Source organism: Mus musculus, chromosome X (assembly GCF_000001635.26).
Source record: "Mus musculus strain C57BL/6J chromosome X, GRCm38.p6 C57BL/6J".
In the NCBI taxonomy this organism is placed as follows: Eukaryota; Metazoa; Chordata; class Mammalia; order Rodentia; family Muridae; genus Mus; species Mus musculus.
Genome location: NC_000086.7, coordinates 146651660 through 146678420, shown reverse-complemented (window position 1 = coordinate 146678420; position 26761 = coordinate 146651660). Strand labels below are relative to the sequence as shown.

The window sequence follows — 26761 nt, the reverse complement described above, 5'->3', positions numbered from 1 at the left end:
CTACCTTGCCATGATAAGCAACCTTACCTGGAGATAGAGACATTCAACTTTTCGTTGAAGGAGAATAGGGAAACTGTCCAGAGCAGACATGTCTTGTTGTCAAATGATTAAATAACATTAAATGTCACGTTCTGTGGATTTCTGATGTTTTTGAAGACTATTTAAGTATCTTGAACTTTTAAACCTTAGCTACTATTAGTCATTTATATTTGAGTAAATTGAAAGTAATTTATTATAATTAAATTAGAATCTATCATAACCATGAGTTTACTATCTGGCCCTTAACTTGTGTTACTTAATCATCCTAAACAATTTGTAATGGTAGTTATTGGAAAGACTGGGTCTAAGCCTTATATTCTCTTTTTTTCCAGGTGAGCTTTTTTATTATTATTATTTTTTATTATTATGTATTTTCCTCAATTACATTTAGAATGCTATGCCAAAAGTCCCCCATACCCTCTCCACCCACTTCCCTACCCACCCACTCCCATTTTTTGGCCCTGGCATTCCCCTGTACTGGGGCATATAAAGTTTGCGTGTCCAATGGGCTTCTCTTTCCAGTGATGGCCAACTAGGCCATCTTTTGATACATATGCAGCTAGAGTCAAGAGCTCCGGGGTACTGGTTAGTTCATAATGTTGTTGCACCTACAGGGTTGCAGATCTCTTTAGCTCCTTGGATACTTTCTCTAACTCCTGTACAACCACTCTGGAAATCAGTCTGGCAGTTCCTCAGAAAATTGGACATAGTACTACCGGAGGATCCCGCAATACCTCTCCTGGGCATATATCCAGAAGATGTCCCAACCAGTAAGAAGGACACATGCTCCACTATGTTCATAGCAGCCTTATTTATAATAGCCAGAAGCTGGAAAGAACCAGATGCCCCTCAACAGAGGAATGGATACAGAAAATGTGGTACATCTACACAATGGAGTACTACTCAGCTATTAAAAAGAATGAATTTATGAAATTCCTAGGCAAATGGATGGACCTGGAGGGCATCATCCTGAGTGAGGTAACACAATCACAAAAGAACTCAAATGATATGTACTCACTGATAAGTGGATATTAGCCCATAAAGTTAGTATACCCGAGATATAAGATACAATTTGCAAAACACATGAAACTGAAGAAGAACGAAGATGAAAGTGTGGACACTTTGCCCCTTCTTAGAATTGGAAACAATCACCCATGGAAGGAGTTACAGAGACAAAGTTTAGAGCTGACACAAAAGGATGGACCATCTAGAGACTGCCATATCCAGGGATCCATCCCATAATTAGCCTCCAAACAATGACACCATTGCATACACTAGCAAGCATTGGCTGAAAGGACCCTGATAAAGCCTTGTATTCTTAAATGAGTTGCATAGGCAGAATACCTATCTAAGAGTAACAATACTAATATGTAAGATCTCCATTTATTACTATTAGTACTAATTATTTATTTACATCCCAAATATTGCCTCGCCTTCCAGTCCCTCCTCACAGAGTTCTTTCTTCCATTCCTCCTCCCCTTCACCTCTGAGAGTGTGCTTGCCCCTCCTCTCAGAATCTATCCTCCCTAGGACATCAAGTCTCTACAGGATTAGGCACATCTTCTTCAACTGAGACCAGAGAAATCAGTCCTCTGCTACCTATGTGCCGGGGGGGGGGGGGGGGGGGAGCTCAGACCAGCCCATGTATACTCTTTGGTTGGTGGCTCAGTCCTTGGAGCTCCCAGGGGTTCAGGTTAGTTGACACTGTTTGTCTTCCTATGGCGTTATCATCTCCTTCAGTTCCTTCAATCTGTCCCTTACCTCTTCTACAGAGATCCCCAACCTCTGCTCAATGTTTGGCTGTGGGTATCTGCATCTGCCTCATTCAGCTGCTGGTAGAGCCTCTCAGAGGTCAGCAATGCCAGGTTCCTCTCTGCAAGTACAACTTAGCATCAGTAATAGTGTCAGGGATTGGTGTTAACCCATGGGATGGATCCCAAGTTGGGCCAGTCTTTGGTTTGCTATTTGTTCAATCTCTGCGTCATTTTTGTCCCAGTATTTATTTTAGACAAGAATAATTTGGGGTCAAAAAATTTGAAGGTGGGATGGTGTCTCCATCCTTCCACTGGGGGCTCTGTGGAACTTTAGGAGGTGGTTTCTTCAGGTTCCATATCCCCATTGTTGGACATTTTTGCTAAGGTCACCCACAGTGAGTCCTGGGAGCTTCCCCCATCCCAGGTCTCTGGGACTTTCTAGTTTTAGAGTTGCTTTGACATCTATAGCCTGTATTACGTTGAGATATATATTTTTTTCTTTTGCAAGTTTCTTTAGAACTTTTGATGCAAACAGATGTAGTGGTTTGTCAAAATCGACTTCTACATCTGTCTCAATGCTGTCCTTGAGTCCACTATCCAATTTAAAAAATGATTATTTTATGCTTATTGACTAATTCATGCATCTCTAGAATAAGACCATTTTGATCATGGTATGTGGATTAATAACTTTTCTTGAATTTCATGTGCATGCATATATCCTTTCCATGTTTATCTTTGTTACTCATATTCAGGACAGTTCTATAAGAAGGAACATCACCATGATTGTAAATGGAACATGACTTTCTTTCCATCTGTGATCTGGAGCCCTTAGTACCAAGGTTTCACTTACTAAGGCACGTGTTGTTCAGGCCTGCACCAAGAGGACCTTATAAGAATTCGGAATTATATAGGTAGTGGTAGTTCATGCCTTTCATTCCATCACTTGGGATGCAGAGACATGGGTTCTCTGAATTTGGGGCCAGTCTTGTCTACAGAGTGAGTTTAAGGACAGCTAGGACTATACAGAGAAATTCTGTCTTGAGAAAAACAAGCAAGCAAAGAAGCAAAGAAATCAATTACAAAATTTCTCTACTCTCTGTTAGTATAGTTACCTTCATTGAGACCTTAGATTCTGGCTTAGTATTATCATTTAGGGACATCAACAGTTCTGCCAGTAAATATGAGCATCATTCATTTTGAGACAAGACAGTTACATTTATTTCCAAGGGGGTCCATCACTGCTTTATAGTTCATGTGTTTCTATATCATTGATAGAAGTGAAGTTTCACTCTCATGCTTTTTAATCTTTCTCTCTCTCTCTCATCTTAAACCATGGGATTATCTAGCTCCAATTATCATGGCTATAGATATTTTAAAAATGAACTTTTCGCCCTTTCTTTATATGGCTTGTTGATGGTTGCTTTTTGTTGATAGACCTATTTTAAAATTCTCATCTGAGGAATACCGAAAGGCTGAGAAACACCTGAAAAAAATGTTCAACATCCTTAATCATCAGAGAAATGCAAATCAAAATAACCCTGAGATTCCACCTAACACCAGCCTGAATGGCTAAGATCAAAAATTCAAGTGACAGCAGATGCTGGCGAGGATGTGGAAAAAGAGGAACACTCCTCTATTGTTGGTGGGATTGCAAGCTTCTACAATCATGCTGGAAATCAGTCTGGTGGTTCCTCAGAAAATTGGACATAATACTACCGGAGGATCAAGCAATACCTCTCCTTGGTCCATATCCAGAAGATGTTCCAACTGGTAAGAAGGACACATGCTCAACTATGTTCATAGCAGCCTTATTTGTAATAGCCAGAAGCTGGAAAGTACCCAGATGCCCCTCTACAAAGGAGTGGATACAGAAAATATGGTACATTTACACAATGGAGTAATACTCCGCTATTAAAAAGAATGAATTTATGAAAATCCTAGGCAAATGGATGGACCTGGAAGGCATCATCCTGAGTGAGGCAACCCAGTCACAAAAGAAATCACATGATATGTACTCACTGATAAGTGGATATTAGCCAAGATACAAGATACAATTTGCAAAACACATGAAACTCAAGTAGAATGAAGACCAAAGTGTGGACACTTTGCTCCTTCTTAGAATTGGGAACAAAACACCCATGGAAGGAGTTACAGAGACAAATATTGGAGCTGAGATGAAAGGATGGACCATCTAGAGACTGCCATACCTGGGGATCCATCCCATAATCAGCCTCCAAATCTGACACCATTGCACACACTAGCAAGATTTTCCTGAAATGACCCTGATCTAGCTGTCTCTTGTGAGGCTATGCCAGGTCCTAGCAAACACAGAAGTGGATGTTCACACTCAGCTATTGGATAGATCACAGGGCCCCCAATGGAGGAGCTAGAGAAAGTACCCAAGGAGCTAAAGGGGTCTGCAACCCTACAGGTGGAACAACAATATGAACTAACCAGTACCCCCCCCCCCAGAGCTCATGTCTCTAGCTGCAGATGTATCAGAAGATGGCATAATTGGCCATGAGTGGAAAGAGAGGCCCATTCGTCATGCAAAGTTTATATGCCTCAGTACAGGGGAACGCCAGGGCCAAGAAGTGGGACTGGGTGGGGGAGTGTGTGGGGTACTTTTGGGATAGCATTGGAAATGTAAATGAAATAAATACCTAATTAAAAAATAAATTAAAAAAAAAGAAATTTAGATATGTGGGTGGAGGAACACCCTCATAGAAACCAGGGGAGGGAGAATATGATAGGGTGTTTCCAGTAGGGATGGAAGCCAGAAAGAGATTACATTTGAAATGTAAATAAAGAAAATATCCAATAAAATAATTTCCATTATAATCTGATTCTCACTGTTTTCTTTTGATTCCTGATAATATAGCTTTGTATTCTTTTGTAATAACTATGTAGTTATATTTGTTATGCAGATCAACTTAAGTTTATCAGCTATGCTTATCTGGTATTCTTGTAGTCATCACTCTACTTAATAAAGTAAGCAAATTCTTGAAGATCTATCCTTCCTAGGCAGGTAAAATGCCACACACCTATAATCTCTGCACTTAAGTCTGAGAAGACTGTCTCAAATATACCCAACTTCCCCCCCCCAAAAAAAAGAAGAGAAAAGGATCATCCTTATTAGATATCAATGTGTTATAATTAAGGATACCACTTTTAAAACCTTTTGTTCTTCAATAATTAGGTCTTTATGGGATTTTGTTAAGTTAGAAAAGTCTAGGTTCTGGGCAGAGTATCACTAAGAAGGCCTTTACTTTACACACAGTATGATATTTCTCTCTCTTCTTTTTCTTTGTAGTGTTTCCTTGATTCTAGTTCATACAAATGCATTATGTCATACACACACACACACACACACAGACACACACACAGACACATACACAGGCACACTCACAGACACACACACACAGACACACACACACACACACACACACACACACACACACACACATAACAAAAACCCTGCTGATATATTTAATATATGTTCCATGAAGTAAGTATGGTTTTAACAATTTGTTAAAATTCAAGGATCAAGCTCATTTTTGAGTATTCTATAACTTCTGTCTTGCCTTAATGTCTCTTTATATCAAGTTATTGTGAAAGGCTTGCTGTTGGTCTTTTATTTTGTAAGAAAAATCATGGTAGTATCCCACAATGTGATTTACCTTATTCTGCCTGAAACCTGATCAATAGGGCAGCAAAGTCCCATAATTTGCATCTAAGGAGAATTACCTTAATTGTGAAACTTGAATAAGAACCAAACAGCCTAGGAGAATTCTTTAGGATAGTTTTATAATTCTAAAATCAGCATAGCATTTCATTTATTTACCTTATTTCTTTTGGACACAATGATCACATTGTGATGAAACATCCCTTATGATTTACTTTGTCATTTTGAAAAGTTCTTTTTGTGTTAGTGAGATGCCTCAGTTGGTAAGAGGATTTGCTGACAAACCTGATTAAATGGGCTCAATCCCATGGTCCCACAAGATAGAAGAGAACAGAGCAAAACAATTTTCCTCTGACTGTCATACATAGGCTAACACATGCCTGCATATGTGAATGCCCCCAAATAAACAAATGAAATTTCCTTCGTATATTTTGTTGTGCTTCTGATGGATCTTTTGAGTTCAATTTAAAAATTGTGAGGGGGAAGAGAGAGACAGAGACACTGAGAGAGACAAAGATAAAAACAGAGACACAGAGGAATCAGAAAATAAAAAGCTAATCAATAATTATAGCATAATTAATATATCAAAAAGAGAAAGCTAGAACATTAAACAGCCTACACAACACATTGTCACATTTAATGAAAGTGGTAACATTTATGGAGGTTTACAGAAAATTTGTCACATATGAAGGCTAAGTAAAAGGGGATGGGTGGTAGCAAGTAGTGACAAAGTAACATACACAATTCTCTGATCTTCATATATACTGTAGGTCAAAATAGCTTTAAGTAGAATGACTAGGATGTACAAGAAGTTTCAGTTTTAGGTAAAGATTTTCATCATTTCCCCCAACTCTCCATGAATTGCTATATAATATACCTTCAACATTAAAGACAGAACAATACATTTCAGAACATAATTGAAGATCATGTTTTGTTTAAGCTGGAGTTGTTGAAATTACCTCATATAATAGTTCCCATACTCCACTGCACATCACTATTATGTGGGAGCCTTTTTAATGTCTGGATTCTGTACCCTTATGATGAAAATGTCAAAATGGTAGTGATTTATTTCTTTTTCTTTTCTTTTTTTTTTTTTTTTTTTTTTTGCCAAGGAAGGAGGAGGAGGCTAAGTGAGCATACCCTTGTTTTAATACAGACATTTTATTTAACATGATTATGAAATTTACCTAGTGAGAGGATCCTACATGCATGATAAAGTTTTAATGTGTTCCCAGGAAATACATGGTTTGGATATTTAATCTACAAATCCAGAAGCTAATTGAATTTTGAGAAGAATTATTTGGAAGAAAAATCAAGATTATTAGCATGGGTCTCCCATGATAACACACATGAAACAAGAAGGTCCTTAATAGATGCCAAGCAAGTAGTTGGCACCATACTCTTGGATTTTTCAGCTTTTATAATCATGACCCAAATAAAGCTGTATTCTTATCAATTTACTCATTGTTATTAATCTGTTCCAGCAGTGGAAAGCAAGCCAACACAATATCAAAAGCTGTAATGTCTATCCAAATACTCTAAGCTGTGATTATTTTTGATAATGGGGATTTATTTCTTGAAAATTACTACAAACTAGATCTGTAAGCTCAGTAGTATTGTTAGCGCTCAGTCTGCTTGTCCTCACACTGTACTAATCTTTTCTTTCACAGTAATAAATAAGTAAGGAAGTAAATGAAAATAACAATTGATATCTCAAAATAAATACCAATAAGGTAGTGATATTGTTAACCTGGGACTCAAAATCTACTGAAAATTTGTATTTGCTACTATGTACAGATCTTTTCAATTTCTTTTTATTTTCATTGTATAACCTTTTCTTCTTATTCTGAAGATATGTTACTCTTTCTAGCATTACCTATTAGTAACTTTCACAAACATTCCAGCATTATGCAGTGTAATATTCAGGATATGCTATACAATATTTATACAAAGCATAATGTGTTTGTTGGGGAATGAGGAGTGGGCTATGTCACTTTGCCATAGAGGGTCTATATGCCTTTGAGTACATATACATTTATCTTTTTGCCAGAATTTGTTTTAGTCAAAAATAAATAGAATAATGAATAAAATGTCTTTTTCAGCATTTCCCTAGCACATTCATATATTCTGCCTTTTATAATGACTTCTGAGGTTTGTGTTTGCCTTTTATGAGCTGTTTAAATAATGATTCTGACTCAGAGTGTAACAAGCAAAATGCAAAATGCTACAGAGTTATTCAGTCACTGAACATTCTTTGGGAAATATTAGAATCTTCAATTTGGTGATGGTAAGCTGGAGCCTAGGACCGTTTAATAGCTTGCCCAAGATCAAACAGTAAGAAGTTGAACCTAATCATGAATCCAATTACATGGAATTATGGTCTGTAAAATGTTTTAATTTTAAATCCTCGCATTCCTTTCTTTAGAATACTGGTTTTTAAATAATGGAATTTTAGGGAAAAAAACCAGTCATTTCGAAAAAGGAAGCAAAATTATAAATTCAAAATATTTTGTTTCAGTGGTAAAGGGAAACAGTAAGCTATCTTCAGCCTCAAGTATAACATAATGTACAGGGGTAGGAGTCAGAAATAGGGGTAAATATTGAGGTTGCAACATAAAACAGCACTATGGTAGTTGAAGTAGAAACAAACCTCAGTGGTGTTATTTGTACTGTTCCTATTATGCATCATAATGATTCAGTTATAGACATATAAGAGTAATATTAGTCATGCTCTTAATTGAATGATAGAATTAAGCATCACAAATAACTTTTCATGAAAATGTAAAATACAAAATCTTGCATAATATTTAGACCTAAACATACAAGCACACATATGAACAAAGACATATATTTTTTTCAGTGTTCCATTTGAGTATAATGACTCCTCTGATCTGATATTATAAGCATCCTGTGATGCTTATTCTCTGATTAAAAAATGATTTCCAGTTTTGATATCTGACTTTAGTTAGAGTTTGCTTTTTATTTTGCTTTTAAGTGGGAGGAATGTGCATAATGAAATTGAATGTTGCAATGGATATTTGAATGTCAGCAGCCACAGCCATCCAGTATAATCTAAGCAGCACAGTATGCAGACCATCTGGGCTCACTGCCATTATCCTGCAAACTAGGTAGGCATGAGTGGTCCTCTGAAACCTAATTCCACTGCACCCTGGTTTGCCTGTTTTGAAAGAACTCTATTTGCCAATATTTTAGAGCAGGTGCAGAACCATTCTGGAGTTTCCTGCTGAGGTTTATGCAAATATCTGATTTAACTGGACTGTGGGCTCAGATTACAACTGTCTGAGAGCACCAGGATTCAAGAATAACTTGGCTATACTTTTCTTTCAAGTTAATCGTACCCTTTTCCAGTTTTATCCAACTCTTTTGTATAAATCACAGCCTATTATCATGTTGTACAGTGTTTCTCAAATGAAATAAACGAGAGTGTGAGTGTATTTAATAGTGAGGAATTCATAAGCTAATGGTTGTGTGAAGTAATTTTTGGTCAGGAAGGTATTTGATGATTTCAGAGAATTGGTTGCCTTCTCTGGTCTATCTTATGGATCTCATGCAAGAATCAAATATAGTGCTACATTAGCAGGAAATGGGGTACATAAAACATTCTGCTAATGCAATATTGGATACAAATGAGAAAATACAAGCAAGATTATTATAGTGAACAATTTTAGGGAGCACATGAGGAAACCAGCCTGTATTTACTTTTTTATTTTCAACTCAGGTAATTTACTTAGATAATAGCATACTTGACCAATGAATGTGGGTGTAAGAACAGGACAGAACAGTTACAAATTTTCTGTTCACACATTAATGTCTGCTCAATCAAAATGTACTACCCACTCCTTTCTTTATATGTGATCTAGTTGTGATTTTTGTGTTCAGATAAAAAAAATAGGACCTCTCTTTTTCTTCTTCCTGGCCCTATAGCTTGAAAGTTGATTGATACAAAAATTATCATGGCTCCATGATTGGCTATCATATAACCAAGTCATGGAGTCAAGTATTTACCTTCAAACAATATTGTCTATGCTCCTCTCACCTTGTAAATTGTCTTTTAAGTATATAAACAAAGAACCTGACATGGATAAACTATTAAATTATCCCCAGAAACATTAAATTTCCTCTCTTATGTTTTATTCTTTGATATGGAATAAATGCTGTATCTCTTTTTTTTTCATAAATGCATAGCTGTGTTCTAATTCTCAAGAGTGATTTGGTATAAGACTTATGATATACTTACATGGTCAATTGGATTCAGTTAAGGATATTGAAAAGAGTTTATTTGGATTATCTGAATGAGAGTAAATGAAGTCAAGTGAATTCCTATGAATGAGAAATGGAAAGGAGCTTTCACATTTGCATAGAGGAAAGGCAATGGGAACAAAGATTTTATATATATACATGAATGTTGCAGTTACACACAGGGAGAAACCAGAGTGCTAACAATCCCTGTGTGCTACAGGCGATATAGAAAGCATTCTTGCTAGACCTATATATATTGGAATGTTGCAATTACACACAGGAAGGAATCAGAGTGCTAACTATCCCTGTGTGCTAGAGGGGATATAGAAAGCATTCTTGCTAGATCCATACCTGGGAATGTGACCCCACCAAAAAATCTTTTCTGATTACTTACCTAAAAAAACTGTGGACTAATATATTTCCATTGCTTTGAGGCAATAAATTGGTGAAAACCTGTTACAACTGCCTTAGAAACTTATTGAAGTAACATTTGAGTCATCTAATCTAGTAACTGACATGGAAAGTACCAACAAGCATGTGTTTATTTTTTTTTAAGCAAAAGGTTCATTTTTTATTTCCTCAGCATGATCCATCAAAAATAATAACATTGGTTATTATTTTTAAAATAATTAAAATGCCAAAAATAATTTTTTCATGTTAGTAGAATATGAGGCACATATCTACCCATACATCATTCCCCACAGGCATAACAGTTAGTAGAGAATAATATCAGTGTACATTTTCACAGAAATATGACTGTTACATTTTCACAGAAATGCTATTGTGCATCTTTACAATGAGGAGATTTACCTATATTCACTCTAACAGTGCTTTAAAAGGATGGCACATGTTTGTCTAAAAGTCTACTAACAGAAAGAGGTACAAATCAATTAAATGTACCATTGCAGTTTCCCAACCATTTCCTTTGCCTTCCTCTTCCTGACCTATAGCACATTGTCTATACAGTAGTTTAAGAAACACTTGTAAACTATAGCAATAGCTCTACTTAAAACTGTTTCATGAATTCACTAAGCCATTTAGATGAAGAGAAAGGAGATGAAAAACAAGCACAGGAGAAGAAGTAGGAAGAAATCTCATTACCATTATTTTAAAAACTGGATGATCTCATTTTTTCCTCCCACTAAAATGTCTTCTTATGACATTTCCATGAAGTATTGGGGTGCCCTTCTAATATTGCTTCAAAGAACCTCTTTTCTAATGCAGAGCCATTGTATTTGCTGGTTACTCTGCCTAGGATACACCATAATTGATATATGAAATGGTTGGCCTATTATGATTAAATTCTTAGATCTGTTTTTATCTCTTCAAAGTTTTCTTCTTTTTAACCCCATATTATCAAGAATGAATGTGCTTTTCTCAAATCTGTTGTTTTTTATTGTGGGATCAGTGAGGTCTCCTTTTGTTAGCACTGCCATATCCTATGAAATCCCCTTCATATTGATGGCACCACCATACTTCTGATGAACTAATATCCACATGGAACAAGAATCCTGAAAGAAATCAAGATATCACTTTTTGCAGATGATATGATAGTATAAATAAATGACCCCAGACATTCTACCAGAGAACTCCTACAGCTAATAAAGAACTTCAGCAAAGTGGATGGATATAAAATTACTCAAACAAACAAGTAGCCTTCCTGTACATAAAGGATAAATGGGCTGAAAAACAAATTAGGGAAACAACATCCTTCTCAACAGTCACCAATAATATAAAATACCTTGGTGTGACTCTAACCAAACAAGTGAAAGATCTGGATGACAAGAACTTCAAGTCTCTGAAGAAAGAAATAAAACAAGACCTTAGAAGATGGAAGGATCTCCCATGCTCATTCATTGTCGGGATTAATATAGTAAAAATGGCCATCTTAGCAAAAGCAATCTACAGATTTAATGCAATCCTCATCAAAATTCCAACTCAATTCTTCACAGACATAGAAAGAGCAATTCTCAGATACATATAGAATGCCCCCCCAAAAAAATAAAATAAAAAGACCAAAAACCCTATTAGTGAAAATAGTTCTTTTTTTAACCCCCCACCCCTGAAAATAGTTCTTAACAAGAAAAGAAATTCTGGTAGAATCACCACCCTGACCTCAACCTGGAATACAGAGCAATAGTGATAAAACAAAAACAAAAACAAAAAAACAGGCAGGTAGATCAATGAAATAGAATTGAAGACCCAGAAATGAACCCACACACCTACGGTCACTCGATCTTTGACAAAGAAGCCAGAACCATCCAGTGGAAAAAAAGAAAGCATTTTCAACAAATGATGCTGGTTCAACTGTCGGTCTGCATGTAGAGGAATGCAAACTGACCCATTTGATAAATTCTTGTACAAAGCTCAAGTCCAAGTGGATCAAGAACCTCCACATAAAACCAGATACGCTGAGTCTAATAGGAGAGAAATTGGTAAAAACAAACAAACAAAAACAACAAACACACAAACAAAGAGCCTCAAACACTTCTGCACAGGGTTAAATTTCCTGAACAGAACACCAATGGCTCATGCTCTAAAACCAGCAATCAACAAATGGGATCTCATTACATTGAAACTCTTCTGTAAGACAAGGGTTATTGTTAATAGGACAAAGCAGCAATCCACAAACTAGGAAGAGATCTTTACCAACCCTATGTCCTATAGAGAGCTAATATCCAAAATATATGAAGAACTTAAGAAGTTAGACTCAAGAGAACCAAATAAGCCCATTTAAAGATGTGGTATAGAGCTAAACAAAAATTCTCCACTGAGGAATATAGAATGTGCAAGAAGCACCTAAAGAAATGTTCAATATCCTTAGTCAACATGGAAATGAAAATCAAAACGTCCCTGAGATTCCACCTCTCAAGAATCAGAATGGCTAAGAGGAAAAACTCAGGTGACAGCAGATGCTGGTGAGGATGGAGAAAAAGAGGAACATCCCTACATTGCTGGTAATATTGTAAACTGGTAAAACTACGTTAGAAAACAATCCAAATTTCTGGCATTTCCTCAGAAAATTGGGAATCATTCTACCTGAAGACCAAACTATACCACTACTGAGCATATGCCCAAAAGATTCTTCAACATATAGCAAGAACACATGCTCCATTATGTTCATTGCAGCATTATTTATAATAGCTAGAAGCTGAAATAACCCATATGTCCCTCAGTGGAAGAATGGATAAAGAAAATGTGGTAGATTTACACAATGGAGAACTACTCAGCTGTTAAAAATGACGACTTCATGAAATTTGCAGGCAAATGGATGGATCTGGAGGATATCATCCTCAGTGAGGTAACCCAGACACAAAAGGATACACATGGTATGTACTCACTGATAAGTGGATATTACACCAAAAGCTCAGAATACCTACGATATAACATAGAGACCATATGAAGCTGTAAACAAGAAGGAAGGCCAAAGTGGATGCTTCAATCCCATATAGAAGGGTGATAAAACATAATTATGGGAGGCAGATGGAGGGCGGGAGGGAAGAGGGGCAGGGAAAGGGGGGAGGCAGGATCATGTATGGGAAGAGACACTAGAGAAGTCTAGAAAGTCAGGGAAATGAATAGAAATATGAGCAGTGGGGTTTGGGGAACGAGGGAGCCAGAGGGAAGCCACTGGAAAGTCCTAGATCCCTGGAATTTGTGAGTATCCCAAGACCCAGTGGGGATGACATTAGCTGAAATACCCAACAGTGGGGAGTTAGAACGTGTAGAAACCACCTCCAGTAGAGAGGCACAGGACCCAAATGAGAGATAGGGCCACCCACCTATCTCACAATTTTTAATCCAGGATTGTTCCTGTCTAAAGGAAGTGAGGGCACAAAAAAATGGAGCAGAGACTGAAGGCCTTCCAGAGACTCACCAACCTAGGGATCCATCCAATCTTCAGATACTAAACCCTGACACTATCGCTGATGCCATGAAGCTCTTGCTGACAGGAGCCTGATATAGCTGTTCTCAAAGGCTTTGCCAGAACCTGACTAATATAGATGCAGATACTCCCAGGCAAGCATTGGATTGAGCCCAGGGACCCTAATGGAAGAGTAGGGGAAGGACTGAAGCTGCTGAAGGGGTTTGCAACCCCATAGGAAGAACAACAATATCAATTAACTGGACCACCTAGAGTTCATAGGGACTAAACTGCCAACCAAAGAGTATACATGGAGAGCACTGCCATCTTAAGCCAGTCATCCATTTGCTGGTGCTTGAGCATCATTTAAGGTACAGCAGGTTCGTTCTCTCTCTCTCTCTCTCTCTCTCTCTCTCTCTCTCTCTCTCTCTCTCTCTCTCTCTCCCCTCTCTCCCTCTCTCTCCTTCTCTCCCTCTCTCTCTCCTTCTCTCCCTCCCTCCCTCCCTCCCTCCCTCCCTCCCTCCCTCCCTCCCTCCCTCCCTCTTCTAGGATTGAATTACAAAACCATCCCAAGACTCAGAAGCCTATCATTAACCTGATATTCCCTCTTATGGAATCTTAAGTTGCCCACCTGCTTATGGGTTTTGATCTTGTGATGCTATCTTCCACATATTGATTATGGTTTTTGAGCTTAAAACCTGCTCAACGAGAAGAGTCAAGGTTACAGTATCAACTCCCAAGTCTGTGCTGGGCTACTGGCTGGTCAGTTTGGTGTCCAAATCAATAAAATTGCTCTTAAAAAAACTTCTTTTGTCTTGGGTGTTGAATTTTCACCAGACCCACAACATACTTCATATTTTAAGCTATTTATTTTTTGAAATTTTAATATATTTATATTATTCCCCTCTTCTATTTCCTCTTTCTAAATCTTAACATATACCCCTCTTTGCTTTTGTTGAAATTCACATCCTCTTTTTACATTAGTGTTCCATACACATATGTAGATCTGCACAAACACATGTGTATGTGTATATATTCCTAAATATAAAAATATAACCCACTCAGCCTCTATAATGCCACATGTATATATTTTTTCAGGAATGGCCATCTGGCATTGGATAACAGTAGGTATGCTCTTCCCTTAGGAAGATATTTTCTCCTGCTCTGAGCATTCCTAGGTTGGCTGTAGTTCTCTGTGTAGTAATGAGACTTCTTGAGCTTTTCTCCAATCCACTTTGGCATGTCTGTTGTTGTCTTTGTTAAGCTCATTGCTGTGAGAATTTACAACTGTAGTTTCTGAAATCCTTTGTTCCTTTGATTTTTAGAATGTTTTTGCCTGTATCCACTGCAATGATCTGTGAGCCTTAGGTATAGTAGTTGTGTTGGGACGTGACTCCTAAACTCTTCATTTTGCTGGATGGTATGTTTCTGTGCATGTTCTATTTCATCTGATCCTCCAAGCTCCACATATTCATGGAACCAGAAAGCACTATGTAGTTTTCCAAAGCAGCAAACAGTCCTCATCAGTTCTTACACTTGTGAATCACAATGACTATCATGGCAGCATAACCCTAAGGAGAATATAGTAATATGTACGTCTTGGTGATAACGAAAAGCACTCTAATTAGTTTTAAGACTCATTTTAGTAATGCAGTCTAATCCCTAACTGCATTTTAAATATTTACACTTACAACCATAGATAATATACTCCTCTTATGCTTCTAAATGCTGTCTTCATATTTGCATCTCAAGAAAGCAGACTAATTCATAATACCTGAAGTGGTCTTCCCGGTTAGTTATTCATTCATACCCTTGTTACTTTTCAAATAATTACTGTAGTTACTTAATACTTATAGATTCATTTATTCTCTTTACCCATTTCATCATGAACTCCCTGGAGAGCTTATTTTCTAACTATGTACATATGTAAATTTTCTTTTCTCTGTGGGGCATCTGTTAACAAGGCACAACTACAGAAAACAAATTCTATCCAGTTTTATTCATCTGAAAATGTCTTTAGTCCCTCCTCATTTTGGATGTCTAATTTTATAGGGTTTAAAATTCTTGGTTGATAGCTTTATTCTCCCTCTGTAGCTTAATTTTTTTATATCATCTCTTCTTTTATTAAGATACTCTGAAAAGAAGTGAAATTCTTACTTTCTCTTCTATATATAGTTTTTTTCTCCCCTGGAAAGCATCAGTATCCTGACACATAGTTCTGTTTCTTTTAGTTTTTCTTGTCTTTTTTTTAACCATCTTTTTTATTAGATAATTTCTTCATTTACATTTCAAACGCTATCCAGAAAGTCCCCTATTACCCCCCCCCCCGCCCTGCTCCCCAACCCACCCACTCCCACTTCCTGGCCCTAGCATTCCCCTATACTGGAATAAAATCCTCGCAAGATCAAGGGCCTCTCCTCCCACTGATGGCCAACTAGGCCATCCTTTGCTACATATGCAACTTGAGACACAGCTCTGTGGGGTACTGGTTAGTTCATATTCTTGTTCTTCCTATAGTGTTGCAAACCCCTTTAGCTCTTGGGTACTTTCTCTAGCTCCTTTTCTTGTCTTTTTATATCTATTTGTGGGTAAATTTTACAATCATTTTACACCTCTCAGATATTTGATCACAGATGTTCCCTCATTTTTTTATTTTATTTATTTATTTATTTATTTATTTATTTATTTATTTATTTTTGGTTTTTCGAGACAGGGTTTCTCTGTATAGCCCTGGCTGTCCTGGAGCTCACTTTTTAGACCAGGCTGGCCTCAAACTCAGAAATCCGCCTGCCTTTGCCTCCCGAGTGCTGGGATTAAAGGCATGCGCCACCACGCCCGGCTCATTTTTTAAATTTTTAGTGTTGAAATTATTTTATTGGGATATTCTCAAGCTTAGAGCTTTCCCCCCTTAGTTATGCCTGGTCACCCAGACATAAAAATATATCCATCAAACAAATTCTTAATCTTTAGCAGAATTTTAATCTGTAATTATTTTTCTATTTGTTAGACTATCTGACATTATGAGCTGTTTGCTTTGTCCATGAGTGAATATGTGGTATTAGGTATATCCAATTTAAATTCCTAGTCTGATAATTCTAACATCCAGCCATACCTACCTGGCGAGGTGATGCTTGCTTTGTATATTCTATTTGCATGTTAGTACGCTTTGTAACTTTTTCTTGATGACATTCGTCTTGAAGTGCTCAGTATATAAACTATTATAAATATGCCTTTAGCTTTTTATAAAGTAGTGTGAAATTGTAAAATTAAAGTGTTATAAGGTTAGTGTTCTCTTGTATGTGATTAGCTTCTAAATTCATAGTAAGCCTGTGTTGCTAGACTGTATATTTCAAAAATACTTTCCATTTTAAAATTTGTTTTCTTCCTCTTAGCCCTTCATCTAATTCAATCAGGCACTGAATAAATCCCTTTATTGCTGGGTAGATATGGAAGTAAAACCTCTAATTCCAGTACTTGGGAAGCAAAGGTTCAATGACAGTTTGGGTGAAAACTCGTCTGCAATAAAGAAAAAACATCCCAAGAGTATAGACTCTTGTTAAATAATTTTTACCTGTGGTCAGAAACAGGTAAGAATTGACTGTTTTGTTTCATTGAACATTTCATTGATGCCCCAGTGTAGGGGTATGCTAGGGCAGGGAGGCAGGAGTGGGTGGATGGGTGGGTGGGGGAGCACCCTCAGAGAGTCAGGAGAGGGGTATGCAGTAGGGGCTTTGTGGAGGGGAAACTGGGGGACAACATTTGGAATGTAAATAAATAAAAATAACCAATAAAAATGAATACTTCCTCTGTCCCTGACAAAAGCATGATAATAAATGTTTTTCCATCATTCTTGGTGAGAGCTTGGTTGATATCCTGAAGGTAAAATTTAACATGAGCCTCCCTCTTCCATGATTAGATGCTCCCTGAAGCAGTAGTTCTCAACCTCTGGACTGTAAACTCTTTTGGCGTCACTTATCAGATAGCCTTCATATCAGATATTTACATTACAATTCTTAACAGTAGCAAAATTACTGTTATGAGGTGGCAATGAAATCATTTTATGGTTGAGGGTTAAAACAAAAAGAACTATATTAAAAGGTCACAGTATTATGAAGGGTGCATACCCCTGGCTTATAGACTTTGACTTTTGGGCTTGTCTAAACTGCTCTTCCAGTGGTCTCTCGATAACAGTTCCAGTTTCATATCTTTTTACTATACCTGCAATAATTTCTGCTTGTGAAGTTTCTTCCATATGTAGTGGTTCCCTGAACTTATCTTTAGCTCTTGTACCAAGATAATGGAAATTTACCATGACTATATTTCCCTTGCAGAGCTAAGAAAAGTTGACTTTTGAGCTGTTCAGCTTTTGACTGGTTATCATGATGAAAGGCAACTTCCAATCTCCGCTTCGTTGATTCTTAACTCCCCCCCTTTTTTTTCTATTAATGTTACTCAATGATTTCCTTTCTGTTAGTGACATCGTATATTTTGAGTTTACTTTAAGATAACTTCTAGTGCTACTTTTCTTGAGATTTTTATAAGTAAGATTTTAAAATGAACTTTATAAGGCTTTCAAAACTTCTTGACTACTTCAATATACTATGGAAAAATTGCTCAGTAGTTCCTCCGTTTCTACTTGATTTGGAAATTTCTCTTTATCTACAAAACCTGAGCTCTTCTAAAGAGGCTACTGTCGTGTAACATATTACAAAGGGGTTCATGAAAGTAGACTCATGTTGCTTTGCTAATTTTCTAATAGTTTGCTATAGTTTTTGTATAACAAAATACATTACATAGAAAACATTTTCATTTCAGCCAACCCAGGTTGATACCATGATAGTAACAGAAAAGAATGTAAGGAGTAGTATGAGCCCAGGATCCCCAAGACCCAGGTCTCGACCCAAAAGGGATTAACTAGTCCCAGATGGTCAAAGGGCAGGAAATAAGAGGCAAAGACAGTGGATAGAGAACAAGAGAGAAGGGGAAGGGAACAAGGGAGAGGGGAGAAAATTGGGAAGGGAAAAAGGGAAGGGGTATTTGTTCTGGAGCATAAAGGACATCCTCTGGATAGAGAGGTGACAGATGTGGCCTGCAGGAAAATGGTGGTTCATAAAGGTGAAAGTGGCAACCTTATCTTAGGATAAGATGTTTCATTTTAATTCAGCATGTTAATTAGGTGAGCCAAAGGGGGATTTTCATTAGTGGCCTTTAGTACTTTGATATCTGGACCTTGGTAGTCAGACTCAGCAAGAGGAATAAGGAGCCAAATAAGGTAATAGACCTTGGTGCCTAGCTTTAGCAATGTAATGTCACAGTTTTTAGCAAGTCAGAAGGTATCATGAAGAAGGGCAAGGCCTGCCAAAACCATGTGTGTGAGCTGGATCGACTCCCTTCCAAATCTCTTCAACATGTCTCCCGTCTTCTTCTGGGAATAATCACTTAATTAGAACACAGTATTTCTATTTGTAATGACATAAAGAGAAGAGATCATAAGCAATCTATTGATAGGACTATGTAGCTGCTTTGTATTAGTTATAATTAATTATAATTATATCATATTATTCAAAATTATCTTCTAATAACAAGTCTACTTTTAGGTGTTTGGAAATATATAACCCTTTCTGCACAAAACCTGCAATGTTACACTGAGACTACATTGCAGAATTGGCTCTTATAATTCAATTTCCACAAACCTACAGGGCAATCATTTTGACTAATTCTGTGTCTAGGATTCATAACATTTGACCATGCAGTAGTTCTCAGTAAAGTTTCTATATTCATTCTTCCCATGAAAACCCAAATTCGATACAGACTGATTTTGGCATTTCTAGCTCAGATGTACTAAATATCACCAGTAATGACCCTTAGATTTAAATACACTGGTATGATCTAGCTTTTAATAATGGAATGAATTTCAGCACAAAATAGGGCAATTCACTATTCTCAGTCTTAAAAAATAGCACTGTAACACACACACAGGGAAAATTATATATCCCAAATTTATCATTAGTGTGTGTGTGTTTGAGTTTGTGTGTGTCTGTGTGTCTGTGTGTCTGTGTGTGTCTGTGTGTGTACGGATATGTTATAACAATTGCTAATTTAGAAGGAGAGTAGGGAAGGGTATATGGAAGAACTTGTAGAGAAAAAAGGTAAGTGAGAAATGTATAATTAAATTATAAACTCAAAAATAAAATAAAAATTAAAATCTACTACCAGTAATAATCTCTAAGTCCTAATTAATATTAATAGTTGATTAAATGAAATCTATGATATAAAGGCAGTGGAAATTAAATATATGAATATGTATATCAGGCCACTTTTAAGTTACCTTAGGAAAATATGATCTGTTTTTTTGTTTTTCTTTAATATGACAGTAACAGGCTAAAAATGTGAAAGCAAAGAAGCATTTAGAGTGGTTTCTGAGTACTAAATTCTATGTCACATTAGTGATGTTTGATCCAACCATGGTTGTTTAGTTAAGAATAATAAGGAACATCTTTAGAAGGGAAAATTGAATCATAAGGATGAGAGGCTAATTAGAGTTTCATTTGCTCATTAGCTGAAACATCACTGAGTACCTGATATAAAATAGGTGCAGCATTGAGCCTTTTAAGTAAAGATAGACTTATTATGTGTTGCCTAGGAGCAAATCTAGAGATATTGTCTGAAATGGAAAGCAAATGACTTTCAGCGTCATACAAGAAAAAAAGGGACATAATTATCAGGGAATATAGGACAAAGTGGATAAATCTCACAAGTCACTGAAGACCCTGCACTTTAGATTCAACATTTACTATTACTATAACCCTAAGCTATGTGCAAATAAAAAACAGAGGTGTTTCTTATTTCTGGTTATAATGAGATATATACTGGACTCTAGTATATTTTTCTTTCTCTAATGAGAATAACTGGAAAGGAGAGCTGAATATACTAAATTAGTCTCTTTCTGCATAATGATGTCCCAGCTATTCATATACCATGATATTCTGATGTTCTTATATTATATTAACTAATACCAATGTGCAATCTTAGTTTGTACATATATATTCTATCATGCTTGAACAATAAGGAAACAATCCTTGCCTAAAAATATATTTCTTAGAATTGATCGCCCATCATTAAGCAGTACCTGATTGTGACTAATTTTACACAGTGGACAGACAAGTGACACACAGAAAATAAATTAATTAAAGTGAGTCCCTGGATGGCATTTTTCCTATGTAAACCTATATTTCAAACTCTGAAATAATAGAGGAGAGTCAAAGCAGAGCTAGTTTGTTTCCATGAATTAAGGAGAGAGTAATTAGGGAAACTGAGAAACCTGAACTATGTTGGCCAGATCTCTGAGAAAAGAGAGCTACCCAGAAAAAGATATCTAGCGGAGAGAGAGAAGGGGGTGAGAGAGAATTAGAGAATTTTTGCAAGTAGAACTGACTTGTGAAATGTCTCCAATTTTTTCATTCACTGGAGTAAACTTTGATAGTTCCTATCATGTAGGGGTGGAGGTAGGTATCAAAATGTAAAAAAATATATTAATAGGAAAGCTTGTGTAATGATTTCCATAGGGCTTTGAAAAGGTCTTACTTAACAGTAAGATGACTGAATGAACTAAACCACATGGACAACAGTTTTTTTTTTTTTTTTGGTACAACATCACATATTTATTTATTTATTTATTCCATTTTTTATTAGGTATTTAGCTCATTTACGTTTCCAATGCTATACCAAAAGTCCCCCATACCCGCCCACCGCCACTCCCCTACCCACCCACTCCCCCTTTTTGGCCCTGGCGTTCCCCTGTACTGGGGCATACAAAGTTTGCGTGTCCAATGGGCCTCTCTTTCCAGTGATGGCCGACTAGGCCATCTTTTGATACATATGCAGCTAGAGTCAAGAGCTCCGGGGTACTGGTTAGTTCATAATATTGTTCCACCTATAGGGTTGCAGATCCCTTTAGCTCGTTGGGTTCTTTCTCTAGCTCCTCCATTGGGAGTCCTGTGATCCATCCATTAGCTGACTGTGAGCATCCACTTCTGTGTTTGCTAGGCCCCGGCATAGTCTCACAAGAGATAGCTACATCTGGGTCCTTTCGATAAAATCTTGCTAGGGTATGCAATGGTGTCAGCGTTTGGATGCTAATTATGGGGTGGATCCCTGGATATGGCAGTCTCTACATGGTCCATCCTTTCATCTCAGCTCCAAACTTTGACTCTGTAACTCCTTCCATGGGTGTTTTGTTCCCAATTCTAAAGAGGGGCATAGTGTCCACACTTCAGTCTTCATTCTTCTTGAGTTTCATGTGTTTAGCAAATTGTACCTTATATCTTGGGAATCCTAGGTTTGGGGCTAATATCCACTTATCAGTGAGTACATATTGTGTGAGTTCCTTAGTGAATGTGTTACCTCACTCAGGATGATGCCCTCCAGGTCCATCCATTTGGCTAGGAATTTCATAAATTCATTCTTTTTAATAGCTGAGTAGTACTCCATTGTGTAGATGTACCACATTTTCTGTATCCATTCCTCTGTTGAGGGGCATCTGGGTTCTTTCCAGCTTCTGGCTATTATAAATAAGGCTGCTATGAACATAGTGGAGCATGTGTCCTTCTTACCAGTTGGGGCATCTTCTGGATATATGCCCAGGAGAGGTATTGCTGGATCCTCCGGTAGTACTATGTCCAATTTTCTGAGGAACCGCCAGACTGATTTCCAGAGTGGTTGTACAAGCCTGCAATAACAGTTTTTTTTTTTATAGAAATACTGGAATAAGTAAAAGAAATTAGCAAAAAATCTAATCCTTGGAATCCAAAAGGTTTTGTGAATGCCTATGTATATGACACTTTACCTCTAAACAACACAATACAAATTCTTCTTATATGTATGTGAGATAATTACCGAAATATGAATTGTCATGAAAAAATTACTTTTAAATTAAAAAAAAAACTTGAAATTATATGAAATATTTCCCTTGACTACAGTGGAAATAAACCAGAAGATAGTAGCAACAAGAAATATATAAAATTCACAAACCTCAGAAAAATTTCAATGTACTTGTTTTTCCTCCATGCCACAGTTGCTGCCTATGATTTAATGTCAGATGGAAAATGAATAAGAGATCTAACCACAGTGAAGGCTGGTTATCAACCCTGAGGCTTTAAGAATCCACATTTCAATCCCTGACTGGCTCACAAGTCTGATTTACTGGAAGGAGCTGTAATATTTGAGATAATTCTCAACTGTGGTTGTGAAGGTTTTATAATTTTCATATTGGCCATATTCACCATCCAGCCAGGAGCAAGACCAAAGAAAGTCTGCCTTGGATCATTCCAAGTGCTGAGCATTCTGAAGAGTTAGTTCATCTTTTGTGATCTCAAGAACAAAGTAGTCATACTTCGTGGCGTGATCAAACCTTACTTCAGGAAACTTGGCAGGGTAGCCAGGTACCCTCTGTTTTTTGCATCAGTAAAATATGGCAGGAACACCTCAGGAGGGAGCATTCTTTTTGGAATGGGTTGTCCTCACAGAAGGAATGGGACAAGCTTGCACAGAATTTCTAGACGCCTTGGGTCATAGAAGGCAGTAGTAACACCACCACCATTTGTTTTCCCCATTCGCAGCAATGGCTAATTCTGAAGCTAACTACACCTCAAATTAACTTGTGCTTGAAAAGGATCAGCACCATCTTGAAAAAGCTGGACTCCATAATCCCCTTTAAGTGGTTGGATGGTCACACCTTTCCCACTCACAAAATGGATTAAGTCAATAGGTACAGTTGGATTAACTTGACTTAAAATTATGATCTACTGTAGTCTCCTGAGAATCACAGGGTGATACTGGTGCCTGAAATTGTCCTTCATTAAATCCATACTTGGGATTTGGATGTAAAATGTAGTCTGCCCTCCCTCAAAGCACAATTTCGGCCAAGTTTCTCTCTGCCTTTATACTTTATGGCCTTTGCCACATTTCTTACCTCGTGTCTGATCCCTTGGTCATCTTTTCTGTTTGTTTTTTGTTTGTTTGTTTGTTTGTTTTGTTTTGTTTTGTTTTGTTTAGTTAGGATTGGGATTTGGGATGGCCAGGCTCACTCTGCAAGGACAGCAGCAGGGCTAGGCTGGTCCAGCAACCTCGTGCCAAGTCAGCCATGATCCCTGGGCTTTCCAAGGGTGCCCTAGAGGCTACTTACATGTACTTTTAAATTTTGAGTTAGTGATGAAATTATGAAGAAAAATAGAAAGTACTTTGAGGTTGGTTAGAAATGAAGACCATTATGCTAGATCGAGTGGCATATGCCTGTTAATCCAGTGCTCAGGAAGCCATTAAAGCAGGATCCTCAGAACACAGCTGGCCTTGGCTGCGCAGAGAAACTCTGTTTTCCAAAATTCATCTATCAATGCTAATGGGAAAGAATAAAAGTACCCCCATGAAATGTCATAAACGCCAATATTAGATAGGAAGTTAGATTTCTTTTGATATGATACCAAAAGTATAGACAGCATCAGACAAATGAACTGGGTTATATGTAAAAATTAAAATTTTCTCTACATCATTATCTGCAAGCAAGTCATCTTATTTAACTTTAAAGTAAAAAAATAAAACTAACCCCTGCAGCTAAACAACCACAACAAAACCCAACAATTTGTTTAATAGTAGGTAAGGAGGTTAAACAAGTGTTTTGTCAAAGATCAAGCATAAGTACACAATATGCAAGTGAAAGAGTGATAATAGATTAACAAAACTCCCAGTACCAGCTATGAGAACCTTCCCTTGGAATCCAAGCATCAGACTAAACAGTACTTCCTAGAACGTGAAGACAAGTCCCCATTATTGAAGGCAACATGCACTTTGAGTATAGGATTTAGGGAATTTGACCTGGATATGACCCCAAAGCCTCCCACCCTGAGGATCACCTTTCATTGTATCACAAGTTGTTATGTAAGTTTCAAATTTGGGGAAACAATCAATAGTCCTAGCCAGCTATAATGACTATGAACCATAACTACCTCAAAACAGCAAGAATCGTTTACAGGTTTAATACTAGCATAAGTATCTTGGCAAGAACTAAGAGCTATTAAATTGAACTTAAATCTCATTCAATACAAGGCAAATCACGCTTGGTACTATAAACTCATGAACTTACCAGGAATAGTGATGATGACAAGGGTCTTTGAAGAGAACCCACTGCTTCCTCTTTCTTAGAAAAGCACAAGTAACTGTATTCTAAAACTTATCCCAATATCCACAAATAAATGTAGCTTCTACCCTTCATCAAATAACTATTTTTTTTTTTTGCATCAGATGAAAACCATTATAGAAAGCCACAACAGGTCAAAATACCAAACTGTTTCTGCACCTATGTCTCACAGAAGATCAAAGAAGAGGGAACGAAAGATTGTGAGACCAAGAGAACCACAAAATCTGCTGTGAGATTTTGTTTCCTAGATATGACAGAGAAACTTCACCTTCAACATTGCTACATAAACAAAACCTGAACAAGTACAATGCCAGTAGGCATGCTTCTATGCCGTGGTCTGGATCTAGACAAGACATAGGCAACTAGAGGATGCTGAGAGCAGAGGAAGTAATATTCTACCAGAAAGAAGCTCCATCATTGGTTATCCAACTGAATACCAATGGGGTCTACCCTGAAGTCATATACATACAGGCAGCATACACGTGAATCAGGAGCCACTTTATGCCTTTATATGTATAAATAGAACAGTAATAATTAAAGAAAGCCTTTTGAGAAGGTGCTAAAATAGTCCTGGAAAAATGTTGGAAATGGAAAGGAAGGGACAAAACGATGTAATTATTTTTATTTAATAATAAATTAGATTAAAGTAGTTTAAATAAAGAGAAATGAAGTACTGCTTTAGTTTATAACATAGAAATATAGCTAGACCCTGAGAATGTCATGTAAAATAGAATAAACAAGGCATAAAGTGATACTTTGTATGATTTTTATATATAGGTTCCCAAGACAAGCCAGTCCATAGCAACAGAAATCAGGTCAGATATTCTAAGAAGGATAGTTAGAAAATAGAAAGCAACCTCATTATGGGTACAACATTTCTTTTTGTGTTCATGAGAACATTTGGAAATTTGTATTTTTGTTTGTTTGTTTGTTTTCCTATATTATAAATAAGCTATATTTCATACTTTAACATTATTAAAATGATGATTTTTACTTTGATTCTAAGAAAAATTAAATATAGGAAAGTGAGATAAAATTCTTAGGTACACATATAAGATAAATGACATTAAAGGGCCAAGCAAAACCTATTGGGATGTATTTAGAGCAAAGCAATAGTGGTGGAGAATTCTAGATCACTCAACCCTGTATTTTTCTCTGATGTTAGCATTGACAGCCAGGAAGTTGGTGGCATGAAGACTGAGATGTTTGCTAATGTGATGTCTAAGACGGAAGAGAAGTTTAGGAAATTCTGCAGTTGAGAGTTCAGAAAGGATGCTGCTACTATAGGATACAAAGGAAGCTCCTTCTATACAATCATAAAGGATTTTGTGATCTAGGGTGGCGGTTTTGTTAATGGTGATGGTTCTGGGGTTGCCTGTACTTAACATGGTCAATTTATAGCAGAAAACAATGGTCCCAGGACAAATGGGTGCCAGTTCTTCATCACATGTCCTAATTGTAATTGGCTGGATAGGAGGCATATAGTCATTGATAGACTTCTAGTGATGCAAAAGATCGAGAATATTCCCACAGGTCTCACCAGTAAGCCCAAAATGCCAGTCATAATCTCACAGTATGGAGAAATATAATCTAGACTAAGACTGAATCAGATCTTCTAATGTTTTAGGTGACATTCTCCCTTGAGTATGACAAGTTGAAGTGACCCCTGTGTTTGCCTCCCTGACTTCACAGGGTGTGATCCAGGACCTGGAAGTATCATGGATCAGAACCATTATCCTGCTTTAATTTTGTACTGTAAATAAAGGATTAATTAATTAATGTAAGAATTAATAACATTGTTCAAAATAAATTTAAAATGTATAAACAACTCTTTTTTCAGATGATAAAGGGTATATCCATCTAACAAAGTATTTGGTCATTTAGAGAAAGTACCAATGAATATCATCACATGGATTAATTTGATATTACTGCTGTCAAGTTCAGACTGTCACAACATACCATATTAC

At 37.0% G+C, this 26761-nt stretch overlaps 2 pseudogenes; one reads left to right on the top strand and one right to left on the bottom strand.

Moving 5' to 3' along the window:
* Positions 1 to 22801: 22801 nt before the first annotated feature.
* On the bottom strand, positions 22802 to 23746 carry Gm15074 (annotated as a pseudogene).
* A 74-nt stretch (positions 23747 to 23820) lies between these two features.
* Gm15075 lies at positions 23821 to 26383 on the top strand (annotated as a pseudogene).
* The last annotated feature ends 378 nt before the right edge of the window (positions 26384 to 26761 follow it).